Source organism: Castanea sativa, chromosome 11 (genome assembly GCF_040712315.1).
Source record: "Castanea sativa cultivar Marrone di Chiusa Pesio chromosome 11, ASM4071231v1".
In the NCBI taxonomy this organism is placed as follows: Eukaryota; Viridiplantae; Streptophyta; class Magnoliopsida; order Fagales; family Fagaceae; genus Castanea; species Castanea sativa.
The window spans coordinates 55,400,021-55,421,269 of record NC_134023.1 but is presented as its reverse complement, the minus strand read 5'-3'; the positions used below and the strand labels follow the sequence as shown (position 1 = coordinate 55,421,269).

Sequence of the window (21,249 nt, the reverse complement as noted above, 5' to 3'; positions counted from 1 at the left end):
AAGAATAAAAAAAGAAATGAGCTCAAAGGAAATTGGCATGAATGGTGATATGTAGCACAACTACTATGAGTTTTTTCACTTTTTGCTCACCAAATTGACGCGGCCAAAAGTACTATAGACATGCCATAGTACATCAAGTTTTGTTTTGGTCTATCACTGAAAATGAGACTCTTGCTTTTTCGCAACCAAACGCAATGTTTGGACTCACAAAAAAAGACAAATACTTGACGAAACCAACCAAAGCATGTTACAAGGTACCATTGACACTTTTTATATAGTTAGTTGATATAATTGGATTACACAATTTTCATGTGTAACATGTTTCGAGAAATGCAAAGAAATAATAAAAATTGAAATTCACCACAACAATGCTGATGTATATTTGCAAAAGTACTATATAGCTTAAAATGCATTTTTCACAATAAATGCATAAGTTGATGTGGGTGACTTTTAGGGTTGATTAGAAAAATGGGCTCTTACACCATTTTGCATGAGCATATACGAATGCTATAAAAAACTTAAATTGTTCACAAGTTTATTACACCTATTTGTGAAAATATTATGACAATAACAAAATGTCACATTTGCATGATACCTTTATTTTTAGTTAGTTGATATGGTTGGATTGCACAATTTATGTGTTACAAATTAACTTACTACAACCATGTTTAAGGAATATTCTACTGTACATGAAATTTTGGAGGCACGTAGGAACAATTCACGTGGTTGAAAAGATCACTACCTGAGAAGTTACATCAAAAAAAGGCAAAAAGGCCACAGATAATAGAGAAATTATGCCAAAAATGGCATGTCACTCGCTATTTGAGAAGTTACATCACTCACTTCATAATAGTTCACACTAGAAGTGACCCACTTGCCATGTGAGATTTTTTTTTTTTTTGAGAAGAAAACATGAGCGGATTTCTATTAAGTTAAATTGTCTTAATCAGCCTGCAATATAGAAAAAAGTTGGCGAAAATGAGCAAATGCCCATTTCGCACAAAAAAAATGGGCAAATGCCCCATTTTCCAAACTAATTAAGGAAATGCCCCTCTTTTGAAACTCGATTTTCTCAAAATCGAGTTTCAAAAAAAAAATTTCTGGAGCCCTATAGCGACGTTTTAAGGAGCCTATAGTGACGTTTTAAGGACCTATAGTGGCGTTTTGTAACTCGACCTCCATAAAATCGAGTTACATGCAAGTTTTTTTTTTTTTTTTTTTTTCTTTTACCTATAACTCGAATTCACGGAGCTCGAGTTATAAAATGCCACTATAGGTTCTTAAAAACGTCACTATAGGCTCCTTAAAACGTTGATATAGGGCTTAACTCGTATTTGAGAAAATCGAGATTCAAAAGAGGAGCATGCTGATTTGGGAAAGGGGGCAACATGCTGATTTTTTTTCGTAAAAAGGGCAAAAGCCCATTTTGGCCGAAAAAAGTTGTAGTGGAACATCTTCCACGCACACTAAAATATTTGAGACATTAACAGCATATCAAACCAAATCATAAGCAACTTTGTTACCTTCTCTCTTAGAATAAGAATGACGAAACTGAAAAAAAGATCTAGAAATAAACTTAGCATCATCCAACAGATTTGCATAAGAGGCTATAGAAGAAGCATGGTCACCCAATTCCTTAATCACCATCTCAGAATCTCCTTCCAGCATAGCATCTGTTATGCCAATCTCCAGAGCAAACTCCAGTACACGGATAGCTGCAAAAAAAGGTCATGTGAGAATTTATGTCACTAAAAAAAGCTATCCAAATAAATTTTTGCCACAATAAAAAATTTAACCAAAAAAATCAATCAAAGGAATTTAAATGATGAAATGGGTACTGAAGGAATTTACCCTTTTTAAAAAAATTATTTTAAAAATTCTCTCGAGAGTTGCTTCAAAATTTTTATTTATTTATTTATTTATAGGTGCTATATATCATAGAAGTCCTCACTTCTTAGTAAGGCAATTGTTTAATTTGTTTTCCACAATTTTTTTATTTTATTTTATTCCTATTGGTTTTGAGTGCAATTATTTTATTTGGTGAAAAAAAAAAGTATATGTCGGCATTTAATTAATTCAATCCCAACAGTGAAATTTTTTGTGATGCATGCAAGTGTGATTTTGTATATATGTCAGAATTCGATCCAAGCAGTGGGGTGGGTACTTTTGCATGTCTTTTTATGTCTTTATAAAGAGTGCCAATAATGTACCAGGCTTATCTGAACAGCAATTAACACAAACTCTCAGATTACAATTCCCTTAGCGGAGAGAGAGAGAGAGAGAGAGAGAGAGAGAGAGAGAGGCATGTATGCACTCAATTCCACTAAACCCGACGACCACCAGGTAGTCTCTCCAACCAGAGTCTTGCTTCACTTATCAATCTTATCTATTAATATTGGTTTTACTCATTCTTCAAAACCAAACAGAGTATTAGTTGTTTCATGTCACTTTTTTATAATTTTTACTAGAGGTGGCACTGTGGCACACACATATATTATAATACAATAAATGTTTTAATTATTCTTCTTTTTTTCCAAGGATAGCATAGTTGCATTGATTTTTTTTTTATATATATATTTTTTATGACCAAAAATAGTTTCTCTTTGACTCATTTTTTATGATGCTACCAAACATTAGAAAACACGAAAAACTATCTTTATACAAGATTTTTCATCGAAACAGTCGAAGAACAAAGTTTAACTACAATATCTTTATACAAGATAACCAAAGGAAGGACAAACTTTGTCCTTTCTCAATATCTTGTTTATCTACAATATTGAGGAATGATAAAATTTAGCTACAGAATTGATTATAGTTTTAGACTATAACTTTACTCAATATCTTTTTATTGTAAGTGAATTTTGACAAATCCATCATTAGATTACATCTTCTTCTTATATCTTCCACGCTTGCAAAATTTCTAAAAAATTAAAGATCAATAGATATGTCATCAATAAATTATTTAAATTGCAAGTTTTTATAGTTTAAAATCACGTATAAAATATATGCTTATAGATCATATAGTAAAAAATATCTAATTGACATAAAATTTAACATGTATGTTAAGAGTGTAAATAATATACAATTTAACGGTTAGATTTTCAAAATATGTAGTAATGTTAATTTTATTGAGTAGGGTTGTAACTTAGACTATAACTAATTTTGTTGCTAAATTTTGTCTGCTTAGAAATTATCATTAGCAGAGCTATGCAAATAAGCAACCGAAAATAAGCAATTCCAAAACAGACATGCTATTTGGATGCTTGAATAAATTATCTTTAAATTTGCAATAATGTCAGGAATTATCATTAGCAGAAGAACTAAGAAGATCGTGGCCAATTTATGCAGTGTAGACATCGTAAAGTGCATTGTGTTTGGTCATTTTCAGTTTTATATATATATATATATATATATATATATATATATATATATATATATATATCCCTTCCTTGTTTGACAGATTTTGGATGAAGAGAAGTTGTCTGCAAGAATATTGACATTGAATAGACCTAAGCAACTGAATGCCCTTTTATTTCAAATGGTATCACACCTAGCTTATTGAATACTTTTGATGTGTTTTCTTGCATTCTCTTTTATATTATACTACCACGTTATGGTATCAAATGCCTCAGTTAATCTTATGTTTATAAATTGAAATTGATATATATATATATATATATATATATATATATATATATATGGATGGAATCAATAATCTATTGAGTATAATTTCTGGAATATAGATGATTTCTTATTTCTAGTCCTTTAAGTCAACCTTATTCTGTTTCTTTGTTCTTTTAAATATACATGCCCTTTTGTTACATTTTGTAATGTCAATCACAATTTTACTTCGAGAAGTTTTTGCCATTTCCAGATCTTGTTATGTGGTTTCTTGCATTCCATTTACCGGTCATGGTATTCTGCTCTGTGTAAGATAATGTTGTGCATACTTATATCAATACTGAAATACTTATGCATGTATGTGATAGTTCAAATGAAGTAACCAATTCACTATAACATTTTATGTGGGACTTGTGTTTCATGCAAAATTCTAGATTTCTCGGCTATTGGAACTTTTCATTGCATATGAGGAGGATTCTAATGTGAAGTTGGTAATTTTCAAGGTATGTCCATTCTTAAGAGACAATCTTCATATCTTACCTTCAAATTGCATTGGAAATAAATCAGGAAGAAAGTCATATCTTTCTGACACTTAATTTTGGCTCATCCTCGCAAATGTGTGTGTGGGTACATGGCAGTGGATATTACATTTAATTTTCTTAATTCGGGCAGTGCTAATGAATCATTGTGATTGTTATTTTGTTTTGCATGTCGTAAGGATTTTGTTGTAAAATTAACCCTAGTTATTTATGCTAGTTCTAAATACTAAGCCAGTTTTGTGGTGAGTGTGGAAATTGACAGGGCAAAAATGTATTGACCCCTATGGCAACTTAATTAATTAATTATCCAAGTTCATTAATTAAGTCAATTTAACATGCAATAACGTGGTAGCACACACAAATCACCAAATAACTAAATGCAGCAGAAAATAAGTTTGACACAGGTGATTTGTTTACGAATAGAGAAAACCACCGAGGCAAAACCCCGCCGGGTGAATTTAAGGTCACTACTCCCGAGAATCCAGTATTATCAATAACAAGCGGTTACAAGTAAAAAGGAATCCTAGTACCCAATACCAACCTACAGTTAAACTCTTACCCACATACTCAATTGGACTTGTATTATAGCAGCAATCTCTCCGTTCAATGCACGAATCCTAGTACATGACTAACCAATGGTGCACGGATCTCAGTACGTGACTAACACACCAACTTGAGGAAGATGTTGACTGCAAAGTTCTTCAGTTCATCAACAATGAAGATTAGGAAGCTCCTTGGTCACAAAACCCTTAGCATAAAGACACAGTAGTTTCTACAAAGAATATGATGAACTAGAGCAATTTCTGTCTCCAGTCACAATATGCGTGTATTATCACTTTGCATCACACTGTGACAGCTCTTAAAATAATCCTTATGTATGTCTAGGATTGTGAGAAAAGAAACCCTACACAAATACTCAAGGATATACGTGTACTCAGATCTGAAAAATCTGATTTCGTAATTCTCGACAGATACAACTTTTGTCAAGCTTTAGTAGCAATTCTCGATAGAAAGGATTTTGTCGAGACTTTTGTCGAGGTTTAATGAACAGTACTTCCTTCACTTGTTTCTTGGTCAGACTTGCATGGCTCCAATACTAGACTTGCATGGCTCCAATACTAAACTTGAACACTTGTTTCTTGAAGTACTAAACCCATCCTAGATTTGCCCAATTACAAGTAAAGTTTATTTTGTCAAAAGATTAGCCAATTACATAAATATGTTCCTAACAATCTCCCCCTTTAGCAATCCGTGAAAAAACCACAACAAACAAATGAATCATGAGAGAAGTCTTAAATCACTAAACTCATAATCACTTGTTGAATTACAAAATAAATCTAACCCTAACATAAACTCTTGAAAAACTTTACAATAAGAGAGTTCATGGCATGGTAGACTTTCACAACCTGTCTTTCTGAAACACTTAAACAAAACTCATCAAGGTATATTGTGTGAAACAAAAATAAAGATTGCGTACATAAAGAACCATGTGTATAAAGATAGAAAAGAAATAACACATGGAGAGACAGGTGAAGAAACATACATCATCATCATCATATATATGTGACAAGATAAGTACAATGTATCTCAATAAATGTTCACAAGACCAGTATACATGAGGCTAATTTAAAGAAAGAAAAGAAAAGTACATGTAAACCTCACTACATCCTTCAAAAGAGATACACACTCCCAGCACATGGAGAGATAGGTGAAGAAACATACATCATCATCATATATATGTGAAAAGATAAGTACTATGTATGTCAATAAATGTTCACAAGACTAGTATACATGGGGCTAATGTAAAGAAAGAAAAGAAAAGTACATGTAAACCTCACTACATCCCTCAAAAGATATACACACTCCCCCTACCAAAAATGTCCTATACTAACTCTTCCCCTAAGTACAAGACTACTCTCAACACAAAACTACTTCTCCTTTTTGTCACGAATGACAAAGGGTAAGTCACTAAAAGGTCGTCAACTCGTCATCATCGGAAGAGCTAGCATCATTATCCTCATCATCACCAGCATCACCATCCTCATCTACGGAAGCCTTTGGAGAAGGAGATGGAGAAGCAGCAAAACCACCAGGGTGAGTCTGTCAACGTGTTATATGACCGACACAGGTGTTCACCTGATACATCTCATCAGTGAAAGAGTCAAGACAAGTATCCATGCGCTGAAGCTGCGCCATGATGGCCTCCAAGGTCACACTAGCTGCCAAAGAAGAAGGAGCATAGGTGAAAAGAGTGGAAGAAGAGGGAGGAACTGTAGAAGAAGCAGGATCAACCATCTCCATCTGTGGTCGCTTCGATCAAACCAGCACTGATGGCACCCATAGTGGTGAAATAAGGAGAATCAGGAATGGGGATGGATAATTGTCGAAGGATTCGTGTGATAGCTGAAGGAAAGATGAGCTTATCATAGGTCGCCATATCCTAATACACATTAAGGACAGAGATGATGAAGTGAGAAGGGAAGTCAATAGAAAGGTCCTCTAGAAGAGACAAAAGAAAACGAGCACGAGGCTCAGTGATAGAGTTATACTGAGACAATGGAGTAAGAGTAAATGTCATCGCCATGTTAAGGAACCTCGGGCCTTTGGCAAAGCCCGAGCATGGGGTGTTATTCTTACCACCCCATATAGAAGGTGTCTCAAAAAATGAGATAGAAGCTCGACTCTGGACACAGTTCGAAGACGCTCACAATCGGGGTAGTCAAGATGCGTTACTCGCGGAACATGTAGTACTTCGGATATAAGATCTTGGGTAACTACGATACGTGTACCTCGAAATGTAGTGGCAAACCAAGGAATAGAGGTATCAATATCGTGTATATTGGAGTAAAACTCTTATATAAACACAATGGACACCTCAATGGACTCTCAAGTAGAGATTTTTAGCCCCAAGTTTGAATGACAGAGGGGAGAGGAGTGTCAGCAAAATCTAATAGGATAACTCTAGAAGAGACAAAAGAAAACAAGCACAAGGCTTAGTGATAGAGTTATAGTGAGACAATGGAGTAAGAGTAAATGTCATCACCATGTTAAGGAACCTCAGACCTTTGGCAAAGATCGAGCATGGGGTGTTTTGCTTACCGCCCCATATAGAAGGTGTCTTAAAAAAATGAGACAGAAGCTTGTCTCTGGACATAGTTCGAAGACGCTCGCAACTGGGGTAGTTAGTATGCACTACTTACGGAACATGTAGTACCTCAGATATAAGATCTGGGGTAACTACCATACTTGTACCTCGAAATGTAGTGGCAAATCAAGGTACAGAGGTATCGATACCATGTATATTGGAGTAAAACTCTTGTATAAACATGATGGGACACCTTAATGGACTCTCAAGTAGAGATTCCCAACCCTTAATTTGAATGACAGAGGGAAGAGGAGTGTCGAAAAAATATGATAGGATAACATGGCGCTCCAGATGAACGCCACGTTTCTGAAAGTTCTCTAAGAAGTCCTTTCAGGCCTTCTTATCACGGAACCAATTGTGAAGAGGTGGAATGGGATTAGAAGAGGAAGACCCGGAACCAAGAGGATTTCGAGCTGGAGTGGATTTACGCGTTTTGGATGCCATAGCACAGTTTATTCGAGAGAGAGAGAGAGAGAACACATCACAACCAGATAACAAGGAAAAGGAAAGAAAGGAAAAGACGTATGCATAAAAAATGCATGAACATGTGACATGCAAAATTTAAAGACATCATGGGTAAAAACCCAATCCAAACCTATCAATACACAATCAATGGGGAGAGAGAAAAGAAATTTTGTCGAGAGAAAGAAGTGAAAAATGAGATTTGATTCACGCTTAACCTATATAAGGAAATCGCAGCTCGATGGATCAAAGTATCTATCAAAGATCTGTCGAGCACTAAATCTCGACAAAAATGAATCTGTCGAGATGTTGTTGATGATCTGTTGATGGCAAATACACCTTGATGGATCGAGAATCTGTCAAGAAGCTATTAGCCAGACTAAGAGATTAGAAATTTGGCTCGATGAATTGAAGAAGTTGTCGAGAATCTATTGAGGAGAAATCCAAAAATCTCGATGGATTGAGAATCCGTCATGATCTATCAAGAAAAGAGAAAGAAGGGCTCAATAGAAATGGAATCTATCAAAGATCTGTCGAGAAGCTATCAAGCTTGAAGAAAATGTGTTTTCATAGAAGGGAAAAATACATAAAGATGAATGCAATAAGTAATCAACTCAGCCAAAGATCCAATCATTATGTTAAGCTCTTAAAATATCTCTCAACAGATATGCAAAACATTCAGAGATCCAAAACACACACACACACATACCACACACTAAACAAGTCTAATCAATTGTATATTTCAAAACAAGTTAAAACAATTTAGTGAGCATATATTAACATATGTATTTCTTGTGATGGCCAAATCACATTATACTTGCACATGTATCAAAAGTAGAAAAGAATTTGAGTGTTGTGTGTGAAAACATAGCAAGAGTGCATAAGTGTCTTATATTATGACGATTTGAAATATGAGAAAATCACATATACTCACACACAATCATAATTGCTTAATGGAGACTATCACCTTCTATGTACATCCTATAACTTCCGCATCTCTTAGAAACACGCTTGTAATCATTTTTAAAAGCATTTTGATTCTTTTTGCTTTTGATTTTCTTTGCATATTTTTCTTTTTGAGCATAGCATGCATGGGCATATAAGTGAGAGAAAAGAAATACCCAATTATGTAAGCTTAAACATCACAATTTTGTTATGCCGAAGCACACAGATGTTATACATGATTGGCGAGTTTTAATGGTGAGATGGTTATTTATGTCTTTATCATAGGATTTTTTAGTCATTCCCATCAAAAAGAGTGATATAAGTGTTAAGTATAAGAGATTACTTAATCGTACTCATCACAAATATAAGCCACAAAGCTCACTTCTTTAGTTGTGCATTGAGATGCTCATCTAAGCTACAAGAGATACAAAGTTTAGATAACTTTGTTTTAATAGCCATCCAAGGTACACAAGTACCAATATACATAAACACACACTGTTTTTGTATTTTTTTGATTTTTCAAAATTTTTTTTTAATTTTTATGAAAAGTGAAATAAACAAAAATTGAAAAACAACCAAACAAAAACATAAGAAAACACACAAAGCATAAAACTAGACTGACTCAAAACAAGAAAGCAAAACAAACATGCATAACCATAAGGGGAGAGAGAGAAAAAGTGACTGAATCACTTTGAGCCTTTTTCCTTCCACATCTTGGAAGAACCTTTCCTTTGTGTGAACCATTGATTCGGAGGTGAAGGGGAAGAATTGAAACCATTCAAATTTATAAAGAACATGAGGGCCTTGAGAAGATTTCCAAGAGGAGCAACAGATGATGGAAACTGATTTTGGTTTCTGGACGAGAGCATACTATTGCTTTGTTAAGTGGTTAACCACTTGTAGCAATTTGGATGAGTATGCCCTAAAGCTCCACAGTGATGACAGAAATGCAACTTCTTTTATTGAGACTTTTTGTTGTTTTCCTTTATAGTCCTAGGGTTTCTAGCCTCTTTCTTTTCAATCTTAGGAGGTACTCCTAGAATAGATTTGCATTTATCTAAGTTCTCACTAGCTATTTCAATTTTAGCTCCATCATTCTTAGAATTAACAAAATCAGCAGGTGAGACAAACACAATTGTACTAGATGAGATAATATTAGGGGAAGAAAAATCATACCCTAAACCGGTTTAATCAGAAGTAGCTTTCTGAAAACTTAGCATCTCATCGAGCTTTGCACTGGAAGTCCTCTCTAATTGAGCTCTAACCTAAAACAGTATTGCTTCAAGCTTCTTTGTCCTTTTAGCAAGGAAGTTGTTCTCGAACCGCAAAACTCCAGTGGTTTGATTTGTTTCATCAACCTTTGTAGAGAGCTCCTCTCGATCTAAATCCACATCACTCAGTTTCTTGGTGACTGCCCTATACAGTTTCTCATGCTTCTCAGAAACCTTGTACAACTTAGCATAGTCTGTATGGATGTCAACTTGATCATCCATTTTCTCAAATTTTGATTCCACCAAGTCTTTTCCTTCATCTACTGCTTCTATGATCTTCTTAATGGGATCCACTGTGGCAGTGAAGGCATTCAAGATTCCCTCATCATCACTGTCATCTGACTTAATCTCAGGCTTAGTGTTACTCAAGGTAGCAACAAGATCTTTGCTTTTCCTAATTTACTTGAGATATGATCGCCATTTTTGTTTCATGTGTCCAAAACATTGACATCTGAAGCACTTTGGTCCGGAGGGAATACTGTATTGACCGCCATCCTTAGCATCCTTCTTTTCTCTGTCTTGGCTTTTGAATTGAGAAGAACTGAATTGCTTATGGTCTTTCGCATTGGCATCCTTCATGAACTTCTTGAACTGCCTAGTGATGTAGGACTTCATCTTGGAATCTTCGTCATCTGAAAACCCATCAGTCTCATTACTTTTGTTCTTCAGTGCCATGCTCTTACTTTTGCTTCCTTTCCCAATTCTAGTCAAACCTAATTCATAGGTTTGCAAGTTTCCAACCAACTCCGTCAAAGGAATTTTGTCAATGTCCTTGATTCTTCAATAGCAGTGATCTTGGCATGGAATCTCTCAAGCAGAGATCTAAGAACCTTTATCACAATCTTGGGTTTGGGAATCTGTTCTCCAAGATTGAAGGCTGAGTTAACTATGTCCTTCAACTTAGCACAGAACTCATCAAACATTTCATCCTCCTCTATCTTTATCTCCTTAAAGCTAGTAGTGAGCTTTTGAAGCTTTGAGTCATTGACAGCCTTAGTCCCTTCATAGGTTGTCTAGAGAATGGTCCATGCTTCCTTAGTAGTTTCAATTGAGGATATCTTCTTGAACTCCTCATTGGTCACCACACTGAATAGGGCATTCAATGCTTTGCTGTTGAAATTTGCCGCTTTGATCTTGGCCTCATCCCAATCAACTAGCGCTTCCTTTGGCTTAGTCCAACCAATCTCCAGAGCTTGCCAGACCTTCTCATCTAAAGACTGCAAGAAATGTCTCATGCGTACTTTTCAGTATTCATAATTAATGCCATCAAATAAAGGAGGTATAATAAGAGATTGTCCTCTAACCATGACAAATAGGGGTCAATGGTTTACACAACAAAGATTAAACCTAATCAGAGCGTGCTCGCTCTGATATCATTTGATAGGGCGAAAATGTATTAACCCCTATGGCAAATTAGTTAATTAATTATCCAAGTTAATTAATTAAGTCAATTTAACATGCAATAGCATGATAGCACAAACAAATCACCTAATAACTAAATTCAGCGAAAAATAAGTTTGACACAAGTGATTTGTTTATGAATGGGGAAAACCACCGAGACAAAATATCATCGAGTGAATTTAAGGTCACCACTCTTGGGAATCCACTATTATCAATAATAAGCGGTTACAAGTAAAATGAATCCCAGTACCTAATACCAACTTACAGTTATACCCTTACCCTAATACCCAATTGGACTTGTATTGTAGATCAATCTCTCCGTTCTATGCACAAATTCCAGAACATGACTAACCAATGATATACGGATCCAGTGCGTAACTAACACACCAACTTGAGGAAGATGTTAGCTGCAAAGTTCTTCAGTTCATCAACAATGAAGATCAGGAAACTCCTTGGTCACAAAACCCTTGCCTTAAAGACGTAGTAGCTTCTACAAAGAATATGATGAACTAGAGCAATTTTTGTCTCCAGTCACAATATGCGTGTATTATCACTTTGATCACACTGTGATGGCTCTTAAAATAATCCTTATATATGTCTAGAGTTGTAAGAAAAGAAACCCTACACAAATACTCAAGGATATGTATGTAATCAGATCTAGAAAATCTGATTTTGTAATTCTCCACAGATACAACTTTTGTCGAGCTTCAGCAGTAATTCTCAATAGAAAGGATTCTATTGAGACTTCTGTCGAGCTTTAATGAACAACACTTCCTTCGCTTGTTTCTTGATCAAACTTGCATGGCTTCAATACTAAACTTGAATACTTGTTTCTTGAAGTACTAAACCCATCCTAGATCTACCCAATTACAAGTAAAGTGCGTTTTGTCAAAAGATTAGTCAATTACATAAATATGTCCCTAATAGAAGTTATTTTATTTTGGCTAAATAAAACAGATTATCTTTATAAAGTTGTGATTTCCAACGAGCCTTTGTTGGTTCTAATTTCGTGCCAAATTTAATTGTAATTTCTTCAATCATTTCACTGTATTTATGTGGGCTTATTTTTAAGGGATGAATGTGAGAGATTGGTGAAGAATTAAGCTTCAAAGATGAATCAGTGCAATTCGTGACTAACTCATGAGAAGCTCGTGAGACGAGTAACTCGCGAAAGGCCACATGTGAAGCACATGACTGGAAGCTGAAGAGTCACGCCAAATTGTCAAGTTCACGAGTGTTTCACGAAAAGGGTCATCCCACGAGGTACCCGCAAAACTCTCTGTTTGGAAAAAAGAAAAAGTACTTTACCAAATTCTTTACTCATTACCCATGAATTGTAAGGAGTGCTTTTCAGAGAGAAAACCCTATCAAATACACTTGAGAGTTAGAGATTCTTATACCTACAATCATTTACACATTTCCTTGTTGTTTTCCTTAACTCCTACCTCTCTATTTCTAGATCCATGAGAGGTTCTTAGCCCATATACCTACCACACCAAATCTGAGTGTTAAGTGAGATTTTAGTATTGTTGGGAAGTATTGGAAGGAGCCATTTAGTGGCGGATGCAATCCGGCTAAATTGCAGGCTCTAGAAAGCTAGAGAAGACAAGACTCTGAGAAGTCCGTTGGTAGCAGGAGTTCGGAAGGCTCAAGTACATGGGGTAGACTAGGCTTGGAGGATCTTTTGTTATTCGTGTACTCCAAATTTATTCTTTAGTAGATTGATTTTGACTAGGAGGGTCGCAAAGAGATTTTTCACCGAGTTCTTCGGTTTCCTCTTCGATAACACATTCTGATTTTATCTTGTGTTTGCATCTCTCTTCCCTACTCTTTAAACTTTCATTTTATAGTTAATTATGAATGGATATGGCTTAGAGTAGTGTAACTAGTTCATTGCGCATATTTATTCTTATTTCGCTCTTTGTTAAGTTTGAGTAAAAACAATCTAGCCGTAATTTTTAATTTGGGATTTGAACAAACTAGTGTGTTTTCACACAAATCTGAGCTTTCAATCTTCTTTAATCCTCTAAAAAAAGTGATAGGCCAAAAACGTATTGTTCCCTTGTTATGGATTAAGTTGATTAATTAGCCAAGTTTATTAATTAATCAAGTTAACATGCAAAGCGCGTGGTAGCACAAACAAATCGCCAATTAAACTAAGTATGCAGCGAAAAATAAATGACACGGTGATTTGTTTACGAATGGGGAAAACCTACACGGCAAAAACCCCATCGGGTGATTTTAAGGTCACCACTCCCGAAATTCCACTATTATCACAACAAGCGGTTACAAGTAAAGGAATCCCAAGTACCTTACCAACCTACAGTTGAACGCTTATTTCAATACCCAATTGGACTTGTTCTGTAGTGATAGTTTCTCATTTTCAATGCACGGCTCCCAAGTACGCGACTAACCAATTGCGCGGATCCCAGTACGCGACTTCAATCACCAACTAGAGAAAATTTGTTGGCTGCAAAGTTCTTCAATTCATCCACACGATGAAGATCAAGAAAGCTTGGTTACAAAAACCAACGGTGTAAAGACACATCAACTTCTTCACAAGAGTGATGAACTAGGGCAAGAACTTTGTCTCAAGTTACAATTTGCATGAATAAGGATTTCTCAATACTTGTGCAACTTGTCACACTTTGACGGCCCTTAAAATAATCATTTTATATGTCTAGGGTTAGGAGAAAAGAAGGTCCAAAGACACATCCACGGATTAGAATCAAAACAGAACTAGGAATCTGTTTTTCTTAAATCTCGACAGCTACAGGTGTCGAGGTGCTGTCGAGCCTTGGGGCTAGACTAGCTTCTTAAAGCTTGATAGATGCAGCTGTCGAGCTTTAATAAAGAGCACTTCTAAACTTATTTCTTGGACAGACTTGCATGGTTTTAACACTTGATCTTGAAACCTTGATTCTTAAAGCATTAACCTCATCTTAAATCTACCCAATTACAAGTAAAGTGCATTTTGACAAAGGATTAGCTAATTACATAAATAATGAATGACATATGTTCTAAACAAGTGAAAAACATATGTCCTAACAAAAAGCAACCTTCTTAAGGTTTTAACTTGTGAACTTCATCTAGTTTAATTGTAAATTTACTTAGTATAGCTAGTAAAGGTTGTTCATATGGAGGAATCTCAAGACATTTTCTTGTGCATATATGATAGATAGGCATTTTAATTTGTTTAACTAAAGCTTAAAAGTAAAGAGTTGGGCATGCTTTCTATTGTTTCAGCCTTGTAGACAATGCAAACTGATTGCATGTCCACTATGGTCATTTTTTTAGCGAAAGGGAAGAGCATTTTGTGCTGGAGGTGATGTTGCAACAGCAATTCGGGATATTAATGAAGGTATAGGTTCTTTTTATTGCTCGTTGGACCATCCTCAACATCTAGATTATTCATGACCTACCACCACAAATAAGATTCAACTGCTAAAGTGGAGTCTTTCAGTCATCTCTTCTTTACTAGATGCTCAACTTACGCGAATTTCAAGAATTTGTTTTTTAAGATGTAAACGACATCAGTGCTAATCCTGTAATACTTCCCCCCCGCCGCCCCAATATTTTTATGTATTAGGTACCTGGAGATTAGGTGCAAAATTTTATTGGAAGTAGTTCACCTTAAATTACATTTTGGCAACTTATCGTAAACCCCAGGTGACCCCGTTCACTATGAATTGTAAATTTTCATTATCTTGTATTTATATTGACTCTTGACAGTGGAGGCATTCTTGGTCAAGTTAGTTTCATGTATATATTCTTTCTTACTGTTAGCATGCAAATATTGTTGAAGGTTTCAGTCCTTAATGGAATTGTCATGGGAGGTGGGGCAGGGGCTTCAATACATGGTAGATTCCGGGTTGCAACAGAAAATTCGGTATTTATCTCTCTTTATCTCCAGTTTTAAGTTTAGGTAATTATGAATTACACACTTTCCTGAGATTTTATACAGCAGTAATGTATTTCCATTATTTCATCCCATTCAATTGAGAATGGTCAGTTTGAATGTCCAAAGCAGGGAATTGAATATGGTTGTTTATCTCTTAGTTCACTACTTTCTCTCCCCCGCACCCCTTTTGTTTTAGTTGTTGCAAATGTTCTTTAATTAATATGTGTAGTAGCAGGTACAATAGTTGCTAAATTTGACTAGAAACCTTGTAGTTCAACCGGCACCGCTTGGTGTTTCTAATGGAGACAGTTTAGGTTCAAATAAAAATGAAAAAAGATGCTAAACTTAATTTATTACAAAACTTCTTATATTTCGTTTTTGGGTCCTCAAATAATCTTAATGCTTCCTGTATCAATAAGAAAAGAGGAAGAAGAAGAAGAATTGTATTGTTAAACCTGACCAGGCAAAAAAAGCTGATGCTGTCCACTATCATCACTTGTGTTTTGAACTCCTAAAAAGGTTCTTAAATTTGGTTTTAGTTCATCCCTCTTTGGTCTTCTTACACTAAATTGCAGTGTCCTAATGCAACTCCAGGCTCTTGGGGCTAGCCATTCTATACCATATTTATGTGCAAGAAGTTGTCAGATGATGCTCAAGTTCAAATGGTCCATAAATGACTTAGCCTTTCCTTTGGCAGAGGCAATTAGAATTTCATTTTGAATGCATTGGCAATTATGGTGCCATGTGTTCCATATGGATACATGAGTTGTATTTAATTTTCAATGGAATGACCAATTGTTGCAGCTTAATCTTTGCTATGATTTAAGTTTCTGTTTTTTTCCCCTTTTCTTATTCAATGATATATTATTCATTTGTCTTAAAGTGGTATGTAAGTTTGGTTCCATATGGGTACATGAGATGTATGTACATAAAAAAAGAAAAAAAAAGAAAAAGAAAAGAAGGATTGAACTGCTCTCCTTCTTATACTATTTTTTTGAGCATGAATGTTTTAATTTAGAAGTTCTAGTTTTCTTGATTGTAATCATAACAGCACTAAAGCACCAAATCACATCAAAACTCCAAAACAAGTGTGCTGGGCAATATTAGTACTAAACAAGTGACCTCTTGGAAGTCCTAGTGTTAAACTCATTGAAAGAAAAAAAATTTGTAGATCTAGGTTTCTTGATTAACATGCATTTTGATAGTGGACTTGTTGCAGGTCTTTGCAATGCCAGAAACAGCTTTGGGACTCTTCCCAGATGTGGGTGCCTCCTATTTCATGTCAAGACTCCCTGGATTCTTTGGTAATGGCAATTACATCATTGACCTATATAGCAACTCTTTGGATAACAAGTCTTTCCTAAAAAAGGGGTGAAGTTCATTTTCTTCATTAGTTTGTAGGAGTTTGGTTGGTATATTTCTTTAGCACTTGAATTTTCATGAATAGTTCAATTCCTATTTGTAGGTTTTAATGTATTTGACTGACTGATACTATTGCAAACTAGCAGTATTGGTGAGAGTATCATATGTGCTTGTTATCATGATATGGGACAAGTGACCAATAGAGGTGCATAATCTGTAGGTTGGGAGCCTCATTGGGATTAAGGTGTTAGTCGGTTGTAGAGATCAAGCAATCAATTCCTAGCACAGAAATGAAGAAAAAGAAAACCGGTGACCGAAGTAGTTAAGAACGAACCAAATCTTAAAATGAACCTAGGTTCAACAAAGAACAAACCATAATGGGAGTTGGTTCTTTGTACCTTGCAATTAATGTACTAGAAAATTTAAGTTTTAATAATTCTTCAAAAATTATGAAAAGATTACTATGTATTTTGACTTGCAATTTTATCGCTATCACCAATGATTTCTACTAGTGTTTTTCCATTTCTTGAATTTCCCTCACTCTAACTTATGGTGGTTTCTCTGCTCAGGGAAAGTCTCCATTGTCTGTTCTTCATCACATTTATTTCTTACTATATTTATTTTATTTGTTCATATTTTAATTATTTATTTATTACATAAAAGTTGGAATTATAACAATTCTATGTTTCTTTGTATCTAAGCTTGAAAGTGTTCTGAAGTGGTCTTCTCTTCTTTTTCTGCATATATTCTACCTTCTACTTATGAGATATTTTGCATTGTTTTGTTATTATAATGTCCTTTTTTTGGTAACTGCCCTCCCCTTCCCTTCTTCTAAATTCATATCTTTTTGGTTATTTTGTAGCTACTTTCATGAAGTTATTGATCTAGATCTCATTCGTACTTGGATTCTCGTTATAATTTTAAATCTTTGGCAGGAGAATATCTTAGTCTTACAGGCACTAGGTTGGATGGTGCTGAAATGCTTGTATGTGGGCTTGCAACTCACTTTGTCCCCTCAGAGGTAGTATTTCATTCTACTTTAATTATTAGATTTTAGGCATAGTGCTCAAAATTCTAATGAAGGAAAAAGATACATCTTGTGTGGTTGATGAATAGTTGGAAGCAGTAACATGCATAAGCATGGTTTTAGTGCACATTATGAATTATTGTATATTTTTCCAAAGACTTGTTTTTTCCATTCCCTACTTGGTTTAAACTGAAAGGCAAAGTAGTGGAGTAGACGGCAAGAGGTACATAGGTCAGGAAATTGTGGTAAAAACAGAAATTGAAAGGAGGAAATAATTATATAGTTCAATAGTACAAATTAGACCATTAGACCAACCCTTGGGGATATACTTGCAATCTCTATTTTCTATTTACGAATTATTTTCTAAAATATTTATCCACATGCCATTAAGATGAAATGCTATGCATGTGTAGTCATCACCATTATGTTTATCTGCCAAAATTTTTATTTTTAATTTTGTAAGAAATTGCCATTTGAATGCCTTATGTGTTTTTAATTATTGGCTAGAGATTGTCTTTGTTGGAAGAAGCACTGTGCAAGGTAGATTCAAGTGATCCTGCCATAATCTCCACAGTTATTAATGAGTACTCAAAGCAACCTTATATGAAAGAGAAAAGTGCATATCACAGGTTATTTTTGCATTCATAATTATAAAGATTATACTTCTTGATCTAATTAAACGGCCTCTATAGTTTTTATTCATTAAACTGTATTCTATGTATGCCAAGGATTTTTTATACTTATGATGTCAAGGATAATCAATCATGAGATAAACTTCTCTCAGTGAACGCACATATGAAAAAGCTCTATTAGTTTATTAGCTAGCTATATGTATCATCTTAACATACAGTGATAAATGAACTACATCTCACAGATTGAGTGCTAGAAGGTTCTATCAGAGCTGATTTTGTATTAAAGAACTAATGTTTTCATTTTCTGAAATGCAAACCTATCTTTCTGTCATCCAAGATCCTCAAATATATATATATTTTTTATATATTTCTAATCTTTTCTGAATAAACTCGAAATCCTTTTGTTTTTTTTTACGGTCACTTGGCTACAGATTGAATGTCATTAATAGGTGCTTTTCTCGAAGAACAGTGGAAGAAATTATATCTGCCCTTGTAAGTTCATTGATACTGAATTTTATCCATGATAAGAATATTAATTTTCTGCCCTCTTTGTCAGATGTCTTTGAAAACTTTGCTAGTGCTTTGAGTAATATTCTTTTATTTTTTGTGTTTACATGTTTACCACTTATCTGACCATGATATTGTGCTGGCAATTTTAGGAGAGAGAGGCCTTGAATAATAAGGATGATTGGATCTTTGAAGCAATCCAGTCACTGAAGAAAGCATCACCAACAAGCCTTAAAATTTCTCTGAGATCGGTAAGGGAGCAACAAGCCTTAATACTGCCATTCCAGTCACCATCTAACTACTTAAGACTGATTGGCTTGTGGTTAAGATATTCATGACATCTTCTGTTGAAATTTAGCTCTATAGGATTTTCGTTATGTGCTCTAATCATGTGAGGCTATAGAAATCCCTTTTCTTTCTTTAGCAGAAGTATCATTTACTCCAGTTTCTGAAGGTTAGAAATTCAATTTCCAGAATTATAAACTGGTAAAAGTGGTTGACAACTGAAAATAGTGTCCTTTTTCAAGGCATTTTTATAATGAGTTCAAAGGTTTAATACGAGTGAGAAGTGCAACAAGAACCTATATAAAGTTATCAAAAAGGGGATATGGTGGCATTTATTTTTTATTGGACACTAAAATGTTTGAAGTGCCTATGTTAGATGTAACATTGACTCTTGTCAGCAAGTGTTATGCTTTCAATGACCAGCCATTAAACATGTAACTACGGCTTGATAACCTAAGGAATGAACAGAATTGAATGCTCAAATAAATCAGGTGTTTTCATTTCTCTCTAGAACAATCAATTAAAAAAATATATGGCTTCATTTATAAGTAATGGGTATGAAATTGGTTTGATGCGCATCTGCACCCAGCACATTCTACTCTGTCCTTGTGAATTGCAACATAGGTTTGTACTGGTCCATCGGGGAATCAAGATGTGCTATGGCCATTGGAGAACAGTTGAGTTTATCATTTTTAGCCACCGTGCAGAGGTGATTGTGGTAGAATTTGAAGGAGCATCCAAAAATGTATAGAGAATTAAGTTGGATCCAAAGAAATGGAATGTCCTTCTATTATTATTCTCTATTTTGTTTCAAAGGCCAATATGAGTTTTATCTTGATCAAAAATAAATAATGCCCTTGTACTTTCTGGCTTCCTTTTTTCATATGGGCATAGAAAAGATTTTTTTTTATAAGCATGGTGAATTTCCATTTTTTTTGTAGCTGTATATATGGGTGGTCATAGTTGCAATAGTAGTACAAAATTTTTATCACTATGTGCAAGAAAGCATATCATTTGAGGTATGAAGATGAATGTGGGGATTGTGTGTCACTTCGGATCCAAGCTTGACTTGGTTATTTGACAAATGATCCCCTCTGTTGTATGGATACCACCATAATAGAAATATGATATTTAGTTTCCTCAATAACTTTATATCTAAAGACAAAACTAAGCAACCATCCAATTTGTCTAAATCTTGTGAGATTGTTTCTACTTTTTAACGTTTATTCTCTTCTTGCAAACAGATTAGACAAGGACGGCTTGAAGTTGTTGGTCAGTGCCTTGTTCGTGATTATAGAATGGTTTGTCATGTCATGCAAGGAATACCAAGCAAGGATGTCTTTGAGGTTTCAGCTTACTCAAATATTTATCTTCTTCTAATTTATTTTTTTGTGGATTATTTTAAGACTTCCCTTTTACTGTAGGGCTTTAGGGCTATACTGTTGGATAAGGATAAGAACCCAAAGGTAGACACGCATCTGTTTCTGTATCCTTGCAATTTAGATTTTTCACTCTCAATGATTTTCATAAATATAGATTTCTATTGGTTTATTTTTCTTATTCCATCTTTGGCTTCCTATCTCTCCCAGTGGGAGCCCTCTAAATTGGAGCTTGTTAGTGATGATATGGTTGACTCATACTTCTCTATGATGGATGATGAAGGCTGGGAAGATCTAAAGCTCCCTGCGAGATTTAATTTGCCTGCATATGCCATTGCAAAGCTTTAATGCATGAAGGTGAGAAATGGGGAAATTGTTGCACTTCTTAAATTATAATAAAAGGAATATCAACACATTGTGTGGAGACATATATGACCCCAATGATATTCTCATTATCTATGTGCTATTAGTCAATCCTTGTTAAGAGTGCCAATATTTTTAGCTGATGCTACAATTATAGTATATAGAACATAAATTTCCAGTGTATGCTTCAAATTATTTTCACTGGTAATCTTTGGCAAAAATAGCCAAATAGCACCTTTTTGCAAACTATGTTGTGATCTATCTCTGTTTTTAAAATATGTAGGGATCTACTACCTTTTGGGTACTCAAATTTGGCGAAATCGAGTTTTCCATGGTACTCGAGTTCATGAAACTTGAGTATCATGGAAAAATTTTGAAAATTTTTTATGGTACTTGAGTTCCATGTACT

The 21,249-nt window shown here is 34.8% G+C and overlaps 1 pseudogene; it reads left to right on the top strand.

The window, feature by feature from the left end:
- The first annotated feature begins 2,304 nt into the window (after positions 1-2,304).
- On the top strand, positions 2,305-20,825 carry LOC142614408 (3-hydroxyisobutyryl-CoA hydrolase 1-like; annotated as a pseudogene).
- The last annotated feature ends 424 nt before the right edge of the window (positions 20,826-21,249 follow it).